The sequence below is a fragment of the Oryctolagus cuniculus genome, chromosome 3 (assembly GCF_051225735.1).
Source record: "Oryctolagus cuniculus isolate XC-2025 breed Fujian yellow rabbit chromosome 3, ASM5122573v1, whole genome shotgun sequence".
NCBI classification, from domain to species: domain Eukaryota; kingdom Metazoa; phylum Chordata; class Mammalia; order Lagomorpha; family Leporidae; genus Oryctolagus; species Oryctolagus cuniculus.
The window spans coordinates 158693830-158712777 of NC_142869.1; the positions used below are offsets into that span (position 1 = coordinate 158693830).

Here is an 18948-nt window from a genome sequence, read left to right on the forward strand (position 1 = left end):
ATTATGCTGAGTGAAATAAGCCAATCCCAAAGGGACAAATACCACTTGTTCTCCTTGATAGGTGACAACTAACTGAGCACCAAAAAGGAAACCTGTTAAAGAGAAATGAACACTATGAGAAACGGTGACTTGATCAGCCCTCACCCTGACTATTGATGAGCAGCTTAATATGTTATCCCTCTTAGTATTTTTTTTGTTTGTTCTACTTAATACTTTTGGTTGAATACTGTAATCAAAACACAATTCTTCTTAAGTGCTGAAACTTAACTGAAAAGTGATCGCTGTTAAATATAAGAGTGGGAATAAGAGAGGGAAGAGATGTGTAATTCGGGACATGCTCAAGCTGACTTACCTCAAACGGTAGAGTTAGAAACATACCAGGGGATTCGAATTCAATCCCATCGAGGTGGCATGTACCAATGCCATCTCACTAGTCCCAGTGATCAATTTCTGTTCACAATTGATCATAATGATAGGACTAAGAACCAAAGGGATCACATAAACAAGGATAGTGTATGCAAATACTAGTTGATAGAATCAAAAAGGGAGAGAATGATCCAACATGGGAAGTGAGATACACAGCAGACCCATAGAATGGCAAATGTCCTAACAGCACTCTGGCCTCAGAATCAGCCCTTAAGGCATTCGGATATGGCTGAAGAGCCCATGAGAGTATTTCAGGCATGGAAAGCCAAGACACTCTGGGGGAAAAAAAAAAAAAACTAAATGAAAGATCTCCACGAGTGAGATCCCAGTGGAAAGAATGGGTCATCAAAGAAGGAGGTACCTTTCTCTGAAGGGAGGAGAGAACTTCCACTTTGACTATGGCCTAGTCTAAATATGATCAGAGTCGGTGAACTCAGGGGGCTTCCATAGCCTTGGCAGCTCATGACTAGAGCCTAGGGTGATTACTGATGTCATAAACAAGAGTGTCAATTTGTTAAGTCAACAACAGGAGTCACTGTGCACTTACTCCTCATGTAGGATCTTTGTCCTTAGTGTGCTGTACATTGAGATTTAATGCTATAACTAGTACTCAAACAATATTTTTCACTTTATGTTTCTGTGTGGGAGCAAATTGTTGAAATCTTAATGTATGCTAAACTGATCTTCTGTATATAAAGAGAATCGAAAATGAATCTTGATGTGAATGGAAGGGGAGAGGGAGTGGATAAGGGGAGGGTTGCAGGTTGGAGGGACGTTATGGGGGGGAAGCCATTATAATCCATATTCTGTACTTTGGAAATTTATATTCATTAAATAAAAGTTAAAAAATAAATTAAAAAAAAACAAATAGGACTAAAAAAAAAGCAAGTAGTTTTAAAACAGGATGTTTTCTGGGTTGGTTTTTCTCAGATACAGGATGTTACTAGAGTTATGGTGATCTATTTACTAAATGGTATGCATTATGATGCATTTTGTATAGTATGGCTTCTGGTGTGATTGGCAGACACTGAGTTTGTCTTTTGTTTTCAGGTTCCTTCCTTGTTAGTATTCAATACAACGTATATGTGACATGTGGGGACTGATTGTTTATAGAACAGCTTAGCCATTTGATTTAGTTTCCTTAAGGCATCAAACAGTAATACAAAAAAGTATTCTCTTTACAAATGCTAATTTTGTGAAATAATTAGATGCATATAAATCAGACTATTCTAATGGTTACGTAAATGACATAACTGATAAAGATGCATCTGCTAATGATTTAATCAATGCTTTTGATTGGCAATTTCTTTAATTCTCAACATTTTGGAATGTAACTTATAATTAGTTTTCATTCTTTATTAATTTTAAAATTTCTGAAATTGAAAAACTTATAATGTATGCTGTTTTGTAAAAATTCTTTCATCCTGGATCATTATGCTTAGAATTATTAAGCAAGGAAATAAATATATGGATGGAATTATTAAATCACAATGCATTTGTTATGGGCATCCTGTACAGTCTTTCTCTATACAGGGTTTGAAAAACTGTAAATTGACAGATGGTTCCAATCGCTGTCCTGCTTCCCCAAGTGCCTGACTCTCTTATCCTTTCCTCAGTTTGGAAACAAGCTCGAGATTTAGTTCACACCAAAATGAACTCGATCTCATTCCATTTATGATTCCCCTAGTGTTTCTTTCTACAGCATAAAATCTGAAAATAAGACATTACTTAATACCTAAGAGGAATAATAATTTCTTATACAAGACTGTGATGTCAAAATTAGAACCTTAGCATTTGAACCTCCCATATTAGAAACTGGTCTATTGTAATCTCTTACCCCATTGGGACAATCTCTTACACCTTATTTTGTTCTGGTCAACACGGCCTCAAGTGTTTAAGAAAAGAGATTCAGATGGCTGAGAGAATCCACATGCTTGTATACATTCAATGAATACCCCATATATTAAAATCTGTGTTAAAAATGTATTGTACTAATACTATTCTCTTTGCTTATTGCTGTTACCATTTCCTGCTCATAATTAACAGCACTAAACCCAATGATGTTAAGATTCAATGGGTAGGAAACATTATAAAGATGAGCACCTGGGGGAGCCTGGCTCTTCAGAAGGCTTGGCTTTTATGCCTGTGCATTTTCAAGTAGATCAATTAGGCAGAACTAGTCATGCATTGCAATATCTTTAAGAGCTATCTTGAAACAAATTTCAGACCTGGATGCTGTTCATGAGCTATAATTTGAAAAACAGCTAATATATGAGTACTAGATTTAGGCACTTGAATAAAGAAACAATTTCATATGGAACAAGTTGGATGTTTTATTCATAAGTACAGTTTGATCTTTACCTGCCTAGACATTTCTAACTCTTACAGGTCCTATGTGATCAATCTATAGTCTTTATTTTCAACAATTAAACTGATGGAAGGAGAGCAATCAGGAGCCTCATCTTGGATTTTAAGGTTAATAAAATCCAGTGTAAGAGAAAACTTATTTACTCAGAAATGGAATTTTTTTTAATCCTTAATCTACAGCCTTGATTTTGTAAACATTGGTACAGGGACTTGTGTTTCTTCATTCTTTTGTGACCATGGAGTGAGTTTGTTTTCCTTCAACACTCTACCTTTAACTATGGTTTACTTTCCGAACAAAATGAGTTTTTCTAACAAAATGCCACTTTTATTTCATTTTCTATGAACTATTTCTTCATGTCTGTGACTAGTAGTATTTCTACGTGCAGGAAAAATTAGCATTTTATCTCATTGCAGAGCAGATACTTCTCAACACAGGATTTTTGCCTGTCGGAATGGTGTTTTATTGTTTGGCATTGAGGTTCACAAACAAGTTTTAAAGTTGTATGCAAATTATCAGTATATTCCTTTTGACCTCTGACCTTTATGTACAAATAACTTTGAAAGTACCTGTTCAATGTACATATTTATAAACATTTTTCACTGCAATTTTTTTAATCCATGCTCTTGTGATTATTTGTTATGCAGCTGGAGAGGGGGTGGAAGAATGCATTGATGTCCTCTAGGTTTGAGGACTAACGTTGTTCTGATGTTATGTAATATTAACAATAAATGGCTGAGCTCTGTGTATTCCCTAGCAGCTATCCCTTGCAAGACCCTTTTCCTTTTTTAGTGCTTTCCAAAGCAAGATAAAGTGATTCTGGCAATTAAATAGGAGCCCTCACAGCTAATTACTGGGCTTTGAAGGAAATGAACCAATTATAGGCTAACCCTTCCTTGAAATGTCCCGGCCTCGGAAGAGATGTGCTCCTAAAGACAGAAGAGAAAGGGGTTATCAAACACTAAGCACTGATGAGTCTGGGCTGCTCTAGTTGGTTTTCTGCAGCCTTCCAGTCTGAATAATTCCCTGGTAACCGAAATTCACTGCTCTGAGGTTCCTTCAACTCCTCGTCCTCCTACTTACCTCCTCCTGGTCTCCCATGCGGGTGCAGGGCCCAAGCACTTGAGCCATCCCCCACTGCCCTCCTGGGCCACAGCAGAGAGCTGGACTGGAAGAGGAGCAACCGGGACAGAATCCGGTGCCCCAACCGGGACTAGAACTTGGGATACCGGCGCGCAAGCGGAGGATTAGCTAAGTGAGCCACGGCGCCGGCCCCTCCTACTTACCATGGGTGGCTACTATAGCCCAGGTGAGGCTGGAGAAAACCTATTATCATTGCCTCTGCAACCCAGCACTTTCACAGCACTGAGGACATATTAACTGAGTGCATATTAAACCCTTAGAACCAAAAGGGTGAGTTCTGCTTTTTCCTTTGTGATCAGCATCCAACAGAGTCAAAGTGCTCTTAATGTTGAAAGCAACGGTTAGTGAAGGGAAATACTGAACTGTTCCTACTGCTGAATTAGGCCTTTCCACAATTGTAGGTAGTGGTTGAAGACTTATGCCCTTAGACGCTGGCGCAGCGGGTTAACACCCTGGCCAGAAGCACTGGCATTCCTTATCGGACCTGGCTGCTCCACTTCATATCCAGGTCTCTGCTATGACCTGGGAAAGCAGTAGAATATGGCCCAAGTCCTTGGGCCCCTGCACCCGAATGGGAGAACCAGGAGAAGCTCCTGGCTCCTGGCTTTGGATCAACACAGCTTCGGATCGGCGCAGCTCCAGCCATTGCAGCCATATGGGGAGTGCCAGAGGATGGAAGACCCCTCCCTCCCTCCCTCTCTCTCTCTCTGCCTCTCCTTCTCTGAGTAACTCTGACTTTGTAATAAACAAATAAGTCTTTAAAAAGAAAAAGACATACCATGAGGAAGACAAGCTCACACAAGCCCAACTGAGCACAAGTGACAAAGTGGAGCCCTGTGATCTCCAGTTTCATTGCACAGAGTTCTGCTTGTATCTAAACTCAATCATGAAAAGGTGATTCCCCAAAAATGCCTTTAGAGTCTTGCCACAGTGTTAATCAACTAAGATCACCAAGGACAAAGCCGAAGGTCAACAAAGGCAGGTTAATTACCTTAAAAGCAGGGAGCACACACCAAAGGAACTACTCATGGGACTTTTCATGACTCAAAGGAAGAGAGGTTATTATAGGATTTTAAAGAGTATAGTTTAGGTAAAATCTAAATGAAGCAACTTTTTGGCAGATTCAAGGCAAAGCAGGGGTATGTGTAAATAAATTAGTCATCACCACAGCAAAGTCCTTCTCTACTTACTGGAAACCACAAGATACAAGTTAAAGTGATGAATCTGGAAATCCCTTGCCTGGAGCTCTGCACCTGGGCTATCAATCAAGGGTACTTCTCTGTGTCAAGGTGACTTGGGTCATTCATTGTGGGCACTATATGAGATAAGAAATTTCAAGGAGCAAATATCCTGATAGTCTATGATCTTAGAACATAGAGTTTTCCAGTGAATAACAGTAGACACTAAGGAAAAGGGATTATTCTGACACTTTATAGTAGCAGAATATCCTCAAGAAAAGTACTTTTCCTATTAACTCTGGACCTGGTTCTATGTCTGTATTTCCAGCCAGATGAACGACCAGGTAGATATTTACTTTCTTTGTGTTAATTTTCACTTTCTTAGTCTCCTGCAGCGTGCTCTCAGACTCACAGGAGGATGTTCACATCATCTGGTCTTTGAAGACTATTTGAAAGGGGCTCTTTTTCATTCCAGTTAAACCGCGTTAAGTACTACCTAAATACCTCTCCAATTTTTTAAGCTGGGAACCTTGAGAGGTGTCTAATGAGGATGAAGAATCAGATGTTTGATAACTGCTTTGCTTCACTGGCTGAGTGAAGTAGACATTCCTGAAGGCTGCCCGCCTTGCTAATTCAAGTGTCCTGTGATGTGGTTACTCTGCTAGGCTTGAATTTACTCCTTTACCCCTGCCCCGATACAGAACTGGGAACCTGCAATGTGCCAGGCATGAGACTATGCTGTTAGATTACTCAGATGAATGCAATGTATTCTTTTCATGTTTGAGGGGCCTAGTGGACGGGATGCATATGGAACTAAATCATTGCAGCATACTGTAGTAAGTACTAGAGCAAAGGAAAATAAACTGCACTGGTGACACAAAGCTAATGATGACAAGCTGACCATTCCTAACCAGACTGGAGCAGAAGAAGAGAAGAGGAGGAAAGGGGCAGGTGGGGAAACAGGGGCAAGAATATGAATGAATGAATGAATGAATGAGAGCATCATCCAGAAAACTGTGTAACTGACAACAGCTAGTTGGTGGGCCTGTGATTTCTGGGGCCCTTTCTGCAATACCTCCAAGTATATGCATAAGTTCCTTATACATCACTTTCAAATGGCATAAAACATAAATGGTTAAACTTTCAACTTTTGTTTTCCTAGGCAGGGAGGCACTGTAGAAAACGCCTCATGAGATGCAGGCAGTTTAGACATCTAGTCTCAAATCACTTACCTAGTAGGAACATTAGTCGTTCTTGTTACTTAAAAGTTTTTAGACGTCCCAGAATGGCTTCTCCGGAGAGTATTTAGAAAAAGGGTTTTTTGGGGGGCTGCCACTGTGGCACAGGTTAATCCTCCACCTGAGGCACCAGCATCCCATATGGGTGCCGGTTCTAGTCCCAGCTGTGGCTTGGGAAAGCAGTAGATGATGACCCAGATCCTTGGGCACCTGCACCCACATAGGAGACCAGGAAGAGGCACCTGGCTCCTAGCTTCAGATCATTTGGAGAATGAACCAACGGATAGAAGATCTCTCTCTCTCTGTCTCTGTGTGTGTGTGTGTGTGTGTGTCTCTCTGTCTCTCCATCTGTCTGTAACTCTACCTCTCAAATAAATAAAAATCTTTAAAAAAAAAAAGAGAAAAAAACAAAAAGAGGTTTGTTTCTTTTTTTTAACTTTTATTTAATGAATATAAATTTCCAAAGTACGGCTTACGGATTACAATGGCTCCCCCCCCATAACATCTCTCCCACCCGCATCCCTCCCCTTTCCCACTCCCTCTCCCCTTCCATTCACATCAAGATTCATTTTCGATTCTCTTTATATACAGAAAATCAGTTTAGCATACATTAAGTAAAGATTTCAACAGTTAGCTCCCACACAAACATAAAGTGAAAAATAGATGATTTTTTAAATGATGATGAAATCAGATCAGACCTATTTTCATGTTTAATCCCAGCGAGAGTCAAGTTGGGAATTAATAATTTTTTTTTTTTAACAGAAGATCAGTTTAGTATACATTAAGTAAAGATTTCAACAGTTTGCACCCCCATAGAAACACAAAGCGAAATATACTGTTTGAGTACTCATTATAGCATTAAGTCTCAATGTAAAGCACATTAAGGACAGAGATCCTACATGAGGAGTAAGTGCACAGTGACTCCTGTTGTTGACTTTAGCAATTGACACTCCTGTTTATGGCATCAGTAATCTCCCTATGCACCAGTCATGAGTTTCCAAGGCTATGGAAGCCTTTTGAGTTCACCGACTCTTATCTTGTTTAGACAAGGTCATATTCAAAGTGGAGGTTCTCTCCTCCCTTCAGAGAAAGGTACCTCCTTCTTTGAAGACCTGTTCTTTCCACTGGGATCTCACTCACAGAGATCTTTCATTTAGGGTTTTTTTGTTTTTGTTTTTTTTTTGGTTTTTTTTTTTTTTTTTTTTTTTTTTTTTTTTTTTTTTTTTTGCCAGGGTGTCTTGGGTTTCCATGCCTGAAATACTCTCATGGGTTTTTCAGCCAGATCGGAATGCCTTTAGGGCTGATTCTGAGGCCAGAGTGCTGTTTAGGACATCCGCCATTCTATGAGTCTGCTGAGTATCTCGCTTCCCATGTTGGATCACTCTCCCCTTTATTTATTCTATTGGTTAGTATTAGCAGGTACTAGACTTGTTTATGTGCTCCCTTTGACTCTTAGTCCTTTCATTATGATCAATTGTGAACTGAAATTGATCACTTGGACTGGTGGTTTTTTTAAAAAATGGCTCCCAGGGACCGGGATTTTGGCATAGCTGGTAAAGTCGTTGCCTGTGATGCCCACATCCCATACAGGCACTGGTTCACATCCCAGCTCCTCCACTTCTGATCCAGCTCCCTGCTAATGGCCTGGGAAAAGCAGTGGAAGTTGGCCCCAATGCTTGGGCCTTTGCTACCCACATGGGAGACCTGGATGAAACTCCTAGCTCCTGGCTTCGGACTGTTCCAGCCCTGGTCATTGGCAGCCATCTGGAGAGTGAACTAGTAGAAGGAAGATCTCTCTGTCCCTCCCTCTCTGTTACTCTTTCAAATAAATAAATAAATCTTAATTTTTAAAAAAAGTGGTTTCCAAACAGCCTGGTTCTAGCCTTGGCTCCACTTCTGAGTCCAGCTTCTTGTCAATGTGCACCCTGAGAGGCACTGGTAATGGTACAAGTATCTGGGTCCCTGACACCCACTTGGGAGACCCCAGATTGAGTTCCAGGCTCCTAGTTTGGACCTGGCCCAGCTTTGACTATTGTGGGCATTTGGGAAGTGAAGCAGTGGGAAGAAGATCTCTGTGTTTCTGTCTTTCAAATTAAATGAAAATAAATAATAAATAACATCTTTAATAAAGTGGGCATGGTTCAACATTCATCTGTTCTCCAACACAAACTTTTAATTAAGCTCTCTTTTGAACAAGCAGTAGTCAAAACAGGTCTGCAAACCACTCTCACAGAAAAAAGCAACAGGAATCTGGTAATATCTTGTTGCCTTTTACTTGATGCTTATGTAATAGAGGGAGCTCTGAAAATAGTATCTCCCACCCCATCTTAAAAGTAGAATTCACATTAATAAAAACATTTAGATCTTAAAATTAGGCGACAAAATTGTGCCACATATTTATCTCAGTAGGGGGTATCACACTCACTGTTAAGTTCATAAATATAAAAATTCTTGATAAAAATTTTCCCCAAAGAAACTGTATATTGAATGAATAAAAATTTCATAAGTACAAATTTAGGAATAAAATTTCTGAATGTTCGCATACACTAGTTAGGACAAAGAGAAGAATGGCACTCCCTAATAACCCTTGTAGAAGTCTACTAATCTATAAATGTACTGCTCATCTATTAATTTATCTGTAAACTACCCTGACTTTGCCTCAGGCATTATCTGATGAGTCCTCACTCTGAGTCTCATGGCTGTTTAGTCTCCCCTCCTCTCTGTTTACTGTGAGCTTTCCACTGCTCACCATGCTATCTTGTGAGGTTTCAGTTCACAGCCATCTGAGAACTGTGTGCCCCCACTATGCTAAATCTTCCAGTGCCTTCATCTGGCACATCTCAATCTCCAGAGCTATTAGCAAGAGATTTCTTTTGTTTATGAGCTACCCACTTTATGGTATTTTGTTGCTGTGTCCTGAGAAAGCCAACACTAAAGCGCAAAAAAAAATTCAACAAAATTTTTGTCAAACTCCAAAAAGACTCCTTCATGAGTGTTCAGAAATACAGCATTACAGATATCAAGTTAACCAGATTTAGTGGTCTTTCAAACAGGCTATTTTATTTACAAAGCAGAGCAAGGAAATCAGACCAATCACAAGATCTTTACTTTAAACATGAATGGAGTGAACAAATGGAGGCAAACAGCTCACCCCAGGCCAAGAAACAACTAAGGGAAAAGCATTTGGTCTCACTGGGTCTCTCCAGATTAACCTGCTCTTCTAACAGTACCACACCCCTGGCAACAGGTAGTTCAATAACTGTGCATAGGATTTGCACAGATTCTAATTGGATGCACTGCAGACTGTCCATTTGCACCAATGAAAGCCTTTGTATTCAATCCATGTTCAAAGAGTATTGAGTACAAATGGAGAAATCCAAAAACTATATTTTCAGCCATATCATTATATATGCTATATGCTAAGTCTCTCTAACTAATCTGTTTTGTCAAAAGCTTAAAAAAAAATCTGGCTTTACTTTAACTTTATGATCTCATAAGATTTCCCTCACTGTTATTTCTATTTTCATTGATTAAAACTCCTTGGTATAGGGGCTGGCACTGGGCACAGCAGCTAAAGCCATTGCCTGCAGTGTCAGCATCACATATGGGGTGCTAGTTTGAGTCCCAGCTGCTCTTCTTCTGATCCAGTTCTCTGCTCTGGCCTGGGACAACAGTGGAAGATGGCCCAAGCTCTTGGGCCCCTGCACTTGTGTGGGAGACTTAGAGGAAGCTTTTGGCTCCTGGCTTCAGATTGGTGCAGCTCTAGCCCTTGCAGCCAATTGGGGACTGAACCAGCAGATGGAAGACCTCTCTCTCTTAGCCTCTCCTTCTCTCTCTGTGTAACTCTGCCTTTCAAATAAATAAATTAATAAATCTTTAAAAAAAACTCCTTGGTATATACCTCTAGTCCCTATCTTTGAACATCATTCTTTTCTGAAGCTCAGATCCAGTAGCCTCATCTATAAAATATCTTCAAAAATGTCTAATATCATTCCAATGCCATGGTAAAGCTCCAACCAATAAGATTTCTCTTTTTTTCCCCAATGCCTTATTAGCAAGAGAAAGAAACAAGAGAGAAAAAGGTACTGTGACCCTCTCCCCACACACCATTCTCATTCTTGGGCCAACCATCATTGATGCTTGCCCAGAGCTGTAGCTCACCCTGCCCCTGGGTCAGGGTCAAGTGCTACTCTCCCTGACCACTAGTCAAAACAAGCATACAAAGTTCACCAGAGATTAACTGGGTCCTCTGCTGAAACACTAAGTTCTCTTGAAAACTGGAACTATGATAACCCACAAGATGTTGGCCTTCAGCTTCTGTATTAGCATTGCTCTATACAGAGATCCTATATAACTGCAGATATGGCACAACTAACCAAAGGTTAGTCTTCACCAAGCTGACCTTTATTTTACTACTCATGTACGATATAATGGGAGAATCCCTCTGACTTATGAGGGTCTCTTACTGAAATTGCTGGAGGAAATTACCACTGTCTCCTCAGAAGCATTTTTGTTTTTCAGATTAGATGCTTCTGGAACTCAAGAGACTTCTGTTTTCATTATAAAGTCTACTTTATTTGAATAATTGTTCCAGAAGGAAAATAAAACTGTTACTTTATGAGAGGAACATTTGTAAGAGGCTTCTTGAGCTCACCAAATATATTTATGCCAACTTGCATGATCCTATGCTGAATTTTTCCAAGACAGTGACTGGGGAGGGAAAGAAACCTCCCCTTGCAGGTGCACTGTTAACACAGCTGCCTTGGGTGATCTTATCCCTGTGGTTGGTCTTATCCCTGTGGTAGAAAGACAATGATCTGTTCAGGTGTGCCTTACATTTAAAGAAATGGTCTTCTTTTCATCATAGACTCACCCAAGCACAAACATTTAAAAATATTTTTAGTTTCTTTCTCCAAACAATTTTGATTTTTTTGAATTTGCTGAGACTTGCTTTATGGCTTAGCATGTGGTCAATCCTGGAGAAAGTTCCACGCACTGCTGAGAAGAATGTGTATTTTCCAACTGTAGGATGAAAAGTTCTGTAGATATCTGTTAGGTCCATTTGGTCTATAGTGTCAATTAAATCTGCTTCCTTGTTGGTTTTCTGTCTGGTGGATCTGTCCATTGCTGAAAGTAGGGTATTGAAGTCCCCCAATACTATTGTACTGGAGTCTAAGTCTCCCTTTAAATCTCTTAACATTTCTTTTAAATAGCCAGGTGTCCTGAAATTAGGTGCATATACGTTTATAATAGTTACATCTTCCTGTTGAATTGATCCCTTAGTCATTACATAATGCCCTTCTTTGTCTCTTTTAACAGTTTTTGTGTTTAAAGTCTATTTTATTTGATATTAGGATGGCTACACCAGCTCTTTTTTGGTTTCTGTTGGCATAGAACATCTTTTTTTCAATCCTTTCATTTTCAGTTTGTGTGCATCTTTTTTGGCTAGATGTGTTTCTTGGAGGCAGCAAATAGATGAGTTTTGTTTTTTAATCCATTTCAGCCTTGGCCAGCGCCACGGCTCACTAGGCTAATCTGCCTGCGGCGCCGGCACTCCGGCTTCTAGTCCCAGTTGGGGGCGCCGGATTCTGTCCTGGTTGCTCCTCTTCCAGTTCAGCTCTCTGCTGTGGCCCGGGAGTGCAGTGGAGGATGGCCCAAGTGCTTAGGCCCTGCACCCACATGGAAGACCAGGAGGAAGCACCTGGCTCCTGGCTTCAGAATGGCGCAGCACGCCGGCTGTAGCAGCCATTTTGGGGGGTGAACCAATGGAAGGAAGACCTTTCTCTCTCTCTCTCTCACTGTCTAACTCTGTCAAAAAAATCCATTCAGCCAATCTATCTTTTAACTGGAGAATTGAGGCCATTTACACTCAAGGTGACTATTAAAAATAACACATTCACAGGATAAGGAAATGAGAAATTGCTTTACAAACAAAATCTCAAACAGGATCAAATTTGCAGCCTTTCTACCACCAAGAATACTGTCATTCACCTCAAATACCAGCTCTGAAACATTACCATTCATTTGAAAATGTCACCTAAATATGTGGTGGCTAAGTAACACAAGACACAGCAATATATAAACAATCTTTTTAGATTGCTAGTACAACTTATAGAATATGTAACATATAATTAAACTAAGGAATTTAAAAGGAATCAAATCATAATCTATGAAAGTGTCACAGTCTGAATAGATTAGAATGTTTGTATTTTCACTGAAATTAATCAACATATACTTGAAAGTTAAAATTTCTAAAAACACTCAAGTGTTTATTTTCCCTTATTGAGGGTTTGTTCAACATGTCATAATCATGTTTCTTTCAGTTAACACATTTCTTGGTGTGGCAGGAAAAGTCACTGAATCTCAAATCAGGGGACATGCCACGTAAGAGCTTTGTGACTTCAGAAAGCCTGATCCTTGCTCCTCCTAAGAGTAAGGAGGTGCAACCCTTGTCCATCAGCCATCCTGCAAAGCCAAAAGCATCACAGGCACCACAAATGGCCATCTACAAAGCAACAATGACACCTAAGAGATTATTTCACTGTCTACTGTCTAGCTCCATGCCTGGAACATACAGTGCCTTCAATATAATGAATAAGCAAATACATCCAGAGCCATAATGATACCAGTTTTATTCCTGCTAATCATACATTGAGTCACAATAGAAATATTCCCTACAAAGAAATATTTTAGTAATTATTTATGCTGGGAAATTTTACACGTATCTTAGAAGTCTCACATAGAGCAGCTGACACTGTAGTACAGTGGGTTAAGTTACCACTTATGGTGACACAGGCAAATCATATGGGAACTCTAGTTTGAGTCCCAGATACTCCATTTCTGATACACCTCCCTGCTAATGCTCATGAGAAAGAAGCAGAAGATGGCCTAAGTATCTGGGCCCTTTCCTCCCACACTGCAGACCAGAATGAAGATCCAGGCTGTTAGCTTCAGCATGGACCAGCATCAGCTGTGGTAGCTTAAGGAGCAAATCAGCAGATGGAAGACTCTTTATTTATTTATTTATTTATTTATTTATTTATTTATTTATTTCTCTGTGTGTGTGTGTGTGTGTCCCTCTTTGTCTCTGTCACTCTGTTATAAATAAATCTTGAAAAGAAAAAAGCAGAGAATGTCTAATACAACTGTTCAAGATAAATGATTAGAAATTTCTAATTCACAAATAACAGAATTAAAAAACATAGAATCTTTGTAAAAACTGTTCAAATACCAAAGTAATTTAATTTTATAAGGATTTAAAAATCATTACTTATTTGAAAGGCAGAGTTTACAGAGAAAGAATGAGAGAGAGAGAGAGAGAGAGAGAGAGAGAGAGAGAGAGAGAGATCTTCCAACCATTGGTTCACTCCACAAATGGCCGCAATTGCCTGCTGGAGCTGGGCCAGTGTCTGGTCTGAAACCAGGAGCCTCTTCAGGGTTCCCCACATGGATACGGGGGCCCAAGGACTTGGGACATCTTTCAGTGCTTTCTCAGGTGCATTATCAAGGATCTGGATTGGAAGTGGAGCAGCCAGTACTTGAACCCATACCCATATGGGATGCAGGCATCACAGGTAGCCGCTTTACCTGCTTAAAGTCTTAAATCTTAAGACTAATATCATGGGGAAGCCTTTCTAAATGCAAACTCTGAAATAAACAAGGGATGGTGCCTGAGAATATCTACTGCTATGAATACCCTGAGGTGACAGGGTTGTTGTCCATCTAGCGATGATATTTTTGAATTATAGGATTCTAGACAACAAAGGTAAAAAATAAAATTCTCAGCAACTTTCATCATATACTCAGGACAGCAAAATGACAAGTTACAACCAAAAACAAAACAAATATTCAAGTGGACTTCTCACTTTGGCAATTAAGAAAAACACCATCAATTGGAGTTAAGAGAAAATTGGAAGTGTGCATAAAAATCATAGACAAAGTAGGAATACCACCAACCAAAATGGTACTCAACAGAAAAGTTGCCGGCATATACAGGTGTAAGAGTCCAAATACGGGATGAACATTAAATGGTGAAGCTAACATAATCCAGTAACAAAAACCAGACAAGAACATGACCAAACACCAATGTAAGTTTTTAAAAATACCTCAAAAATCTGAAGCCCACTAAGGTTAACACCAGAAAATATAAGTGGCCCAACACGGAAAAGATGTTGCAAAGAAATCTGTCACATTAGAAGATTAAAGGATAAGAGCCACGTGTTCATATCAGTAATACTGTGGTATAACAGGTAAAGTCGCCGCCTGCAGTGCTGGTATCCCATATGGGCACGGGGTTTGAGTTCCGGCTGCTCCACTTCCAATCCAGCTCTCTGCTATGGCCAGGGAAAGCAGTAGAGGATGGCCCAAGTCCTTGGGCTGCTGCACCCACATGGGAAACCTGGAAGAAGCTCCTGGCTCTGGATTGGCACAGCTACAGCTGTTGAGGCTAATTGGGGAATGAACCAGCAGAAGGAAGGTATCTCCCTCCCTTCCTTCCTCCCTCTCTCCCTCTTTCAAATAAATACATAAATCTTTTAAAAAAAACATTCTGGGGCCAGCATTGTGGCACAGTGGGTTAAACCTACACTGCCTGTATCTCATACCAGAGTGCCAGTTCGAGTCCAAGCTGCTCTGCTTCTAACTCTCTAATGCAGGGACAAAATGCTAATGCAGCTGAAAATGATCCAAGTCCTTGGGCACCTGCATCCGCATGGGAGACCTGGATGCAGTTCCAGGCTCCTGGCTTCAGCCTGGACCTATCCTGGCCCTTGTGGACATTGGGGGTGAACCAGCAGAGGGAAAATCTTTTTCTCTTTGTCTCTCCCTGTCACTCTGCCTTTCAAAAAATGCATCCATTTAAAATATTAAATTCTTGAAGGACATAAAAAAGAGCCAGAATAAGCATAGAGTGTTTATATTTTTATGTGGAGGAATTTATACTCTGAATATGATATAGTTTCTCAATTAACCTATGAATCCCTCCCTCAAATGTAGCTTTTCAAAATGGCATTTCATTCTTTGTTACAAAGTTATCTTTTACTTTCATTTTCTACAAACTTAGAAAAAATGTTGAGAAGCAGAAAGAGTGCTCCCATCTATTTGTTCACTCCTTAAATGCTCAAAATGGTCAGGGGCCAGGCCTACCCCAAGCAGGGAGGCAGGGGGTCCGGTGCTCAATTTAGGTCTTCCATTTGAGACACGAGAGACAATTACTTGAGGCATCACCACTGCCTCCCAGAGTCTGTATTAGTAGAAAGTTGAAATCAGAAACAGGAGTTGAATAGCAAACCTAGACACTGTTATATGCTGTGGGTACCTTAACTGCTAGGCCAATTACCCACCTCTATAATTCATTTTCCAGGAGGAAAGAGATATTCCAAAGATGCTCAAAGATTTGTTTTCCTTCCTAGAACAAGCTGAGCCCACTGTCTGTAGTAAACCCTGGGAGGCAGAAGATGATGGCTCAATTAGTTAAGTCCCAGTCACCCATATGAAAGACCCAGTAGTTGGGTCCCATTCACCCACATGAAAGACCCAAATTGAGTCCTTGCCTTCTGCCTACCTCAGCTCCATCTGTACTGGGCATCTAGGGAGTAAACCAGCAGATAGGAGCTCTCTCATACAAACACACTCACTTATCTCTCTACCTCTCAAAAGTCAATAACATTTAATATATACGTATTTTTTAAAAAAACACTCTATACCTCAAGTCTTATTTAATGGCTGGCCTGTCTCTATCACTGGATCTTGCCCCGACAAATCACTTCTCTGCTTCCTTATCTAAGGAAAACATGTACAGATACACCCATATGCACCCCAGGTGTAGTTCTATCCCATCATGCATCGCCAACTATAGCAATCTTCACTGTGTTCACTTGCATATGATCTGGCACTTCCATAAGCTCAGGACTCTTGTCTCTTTTGTCATATCCAGGGACCTGGTATCACATTTGGCATATAAGCTTGTTGTCTTAAAATGTCTTAAGTATGTCTAATTTTTCACTATTATTATCAATGTAAAAGTCTACTTAATTGGAGTTGGTTAAATAATTACACGTGAGTACAATGGAATAATACAGTCACTAAAATAATTTTACTGTAGAGACTCCTGCTAAAGTATATAAAACAATGTACAATACAATCCATTTTTGTAATAAAATTTACAGGCACAGAAGACTATATAAGGGTGCACCTAATACACAATGACTACCTCTAGTCATATTAGTAATATATTTAAGTGATTTTTCTTATTTAATATCTCATATTGACACTTTCTAAAACAGCCATGAACTGGCATTTTTAAAGAAAAGCTCAACATAGGTTTGTAGCTATTGTATGAACATATCTATGTTTTAAAGAAAATAGGCCTCTTCACTTCTTCCAACTCCTTTATCACTTTGTCCCAATGTATGTAAACTCAGAAAAAAATTAAAAACTACACTATTGAACTCAAGAAGCTATACTCTGAAAATATAGCCAAGTGCTATTCATAGAAACCCACTTAATCCCTTATCCTGTGGCTTTAAAAATGCAATCTCAAGTGGAAAAGGATAAATATTGCCAGCTTTTGTTTTGTAAAGGGTAATTACAACTCAGGAAGATTCATTTCTTCCTTGTAAGGCAGAACAAGAAGAAAACTTCCCCAAATTTTCTCCATAGTGTTTTAAGAGTCAAGAACATGGAAGAGAATGTTCTGTTATTACAGAACCTCATGATATATTGCTACTGCTGTAACACAAAGCTTGTTATTTTTTATGGTGTTTTCTATCAGTATCATGCATGAAAATATGACACAAACCATAAATCAAGTAACCTTTCACCACTAGATGGTGAGCTTGTGGCTTGGCAGCTCCTGCCTCTGAGGACACTGGTATCCTCAAATAGAAGAAAAAAAAAAAGTTGAGAAATCAGACTTACCCATTCATCTTAAGAATCTATTGACTAATGAGGAAAACAAGTACTATGCAACTAAGCATCATGCTGAAGCAGATAGCTATCAAAACATTTTTAAAGTAATCAAAGTGATACATTTAAGTCCTAGTTTTTCTAATAAACATTTTAGACTCAAATTGCCCTGGGGTATAGTGTGGGCTACTTAAAAAAATTCAGAATTCCTATACTTAGTCTCTAGTGTTGACCTCCCTCTTGTCCTTTTAAAATCAGCCTTGAGTAGAGAAAAACAGAAACAATACAAGGCTTACACTGAGGCTTTCAGTGACAGCTACACTTTGGCCAGTCCGCTGTGACCACCTGTACAGAGCACTGTACTCCTCTTGCTCCTCGGTCCCTAACTGAAGGTGGACTAGACTGCATGCACAGAAATAAGTGCTGTAAGAATTCTCACAAGTCTTTATTATCGTCTTTCATTATGTTTTGTAGTTTGTGTCCAATTGCATAATGCTTTGCTACTTGTTTTTAAGATTTTATTTACTTGAAAGTCAGAGTTACACGGAGAGAGGAGGAGAGGCGTAAAGAGATAGAGGTCTTCTCTCTGTCTCTCCCTCTCATGGCCTGTAATTCTACTTCTCAAATCAGTAAATAAATAATCCTTTAAAAAAAAGTACTGGATATGTAAACCTTTGTTACATGATCATTTCTGAAAACAGAAATAAGAGGCACTAATACTATTTACTTTATTTGGCTTGGATATTTTTATTCTGGCAGAGCCGGGATATGATGAGATTTGTGATATCAGAAGTTATTCATAATGTAAGTTGTAAAAACTGACTCCACATAAATATTTTCTTATTTCTGAGGATATAGAAGGTTAGTGTTCTCTTTTGAATGAATAAATCAGTTTTCTGGTGATCTCAGTTCTCCACTGAATTAAAAGGACTTAGAACTGGTAATAAATAATTCTATCTATGTACATTTTTTCTACAACTGCATCCACAAAACCAAAAGAAAATATATCTAACAAAATGTTCTGACTGAGAAATAGAAGGCAGAATCTGGAATTCATTACTCAACCAATCCCCTTTTATAACTTCACTAAATTGGCAAGAGTATTTCAGGGATGGGGACACAAATGCTACTTTCATGCTGACTTAAATGTGTTAAGGTGTTCGGATGCACAGGCTGATCATCCACAGTCCTGTCATCATTAACAGCGACCCTCATGACTTTCTCTCAGAGCTTACCATTAATATACTTTGTGTCCTATTTTAATATAGCAATCTTTTGGATTATATAGATTATTTAAACCATAAATAACTAAGGATAGTACTAAGAATTTTTGTCAGAACTACTAGCTATGTAATATTTCCCTCCATGATTATTTAATCATGTTAAAATCTAGCAACCTGCTAGCTTAGCCTGCTGTTTAAGGATAGGTGATACTGAAACCAAAATTAAGTCAATTTGAAGGTTTTGTTTTATGATTCCCAAAGAACCATAAAAATTATATTAATGTATGGAAAAGCAGGAGAATTCCTGGCAGCTATCAAGCTATTACCTATTGGCCCAACGCCACCCTTCATTGCTTGCTTTTAGAAAAGAGAGACTGGGGCCAGCATTGTGGCTGAGTGGGTTAAACTGCCCCTTGGGACACGAGCTTCCCATAAAAGAGTGCTGGTTTAAGTTCCAGCTGTTCCTCTTC

The 18948-nt window shown here is 39.4% G+C and overlaps 1 protein-coding gene across 12 annotated transcripts in view; it reads right to left on the reverse strand.

Annotated features, from left to right (window-relative positions):
• Positions 1 to 18948, reverse strand: part of CADPS2 (calcium dependent secretion activator 2) — a 667233-nt gene that overhangs the window by 564340 nt on the left and 83945 nt on the right. The gene's annotated exons all lie outside the window — the stretch shown is intronic.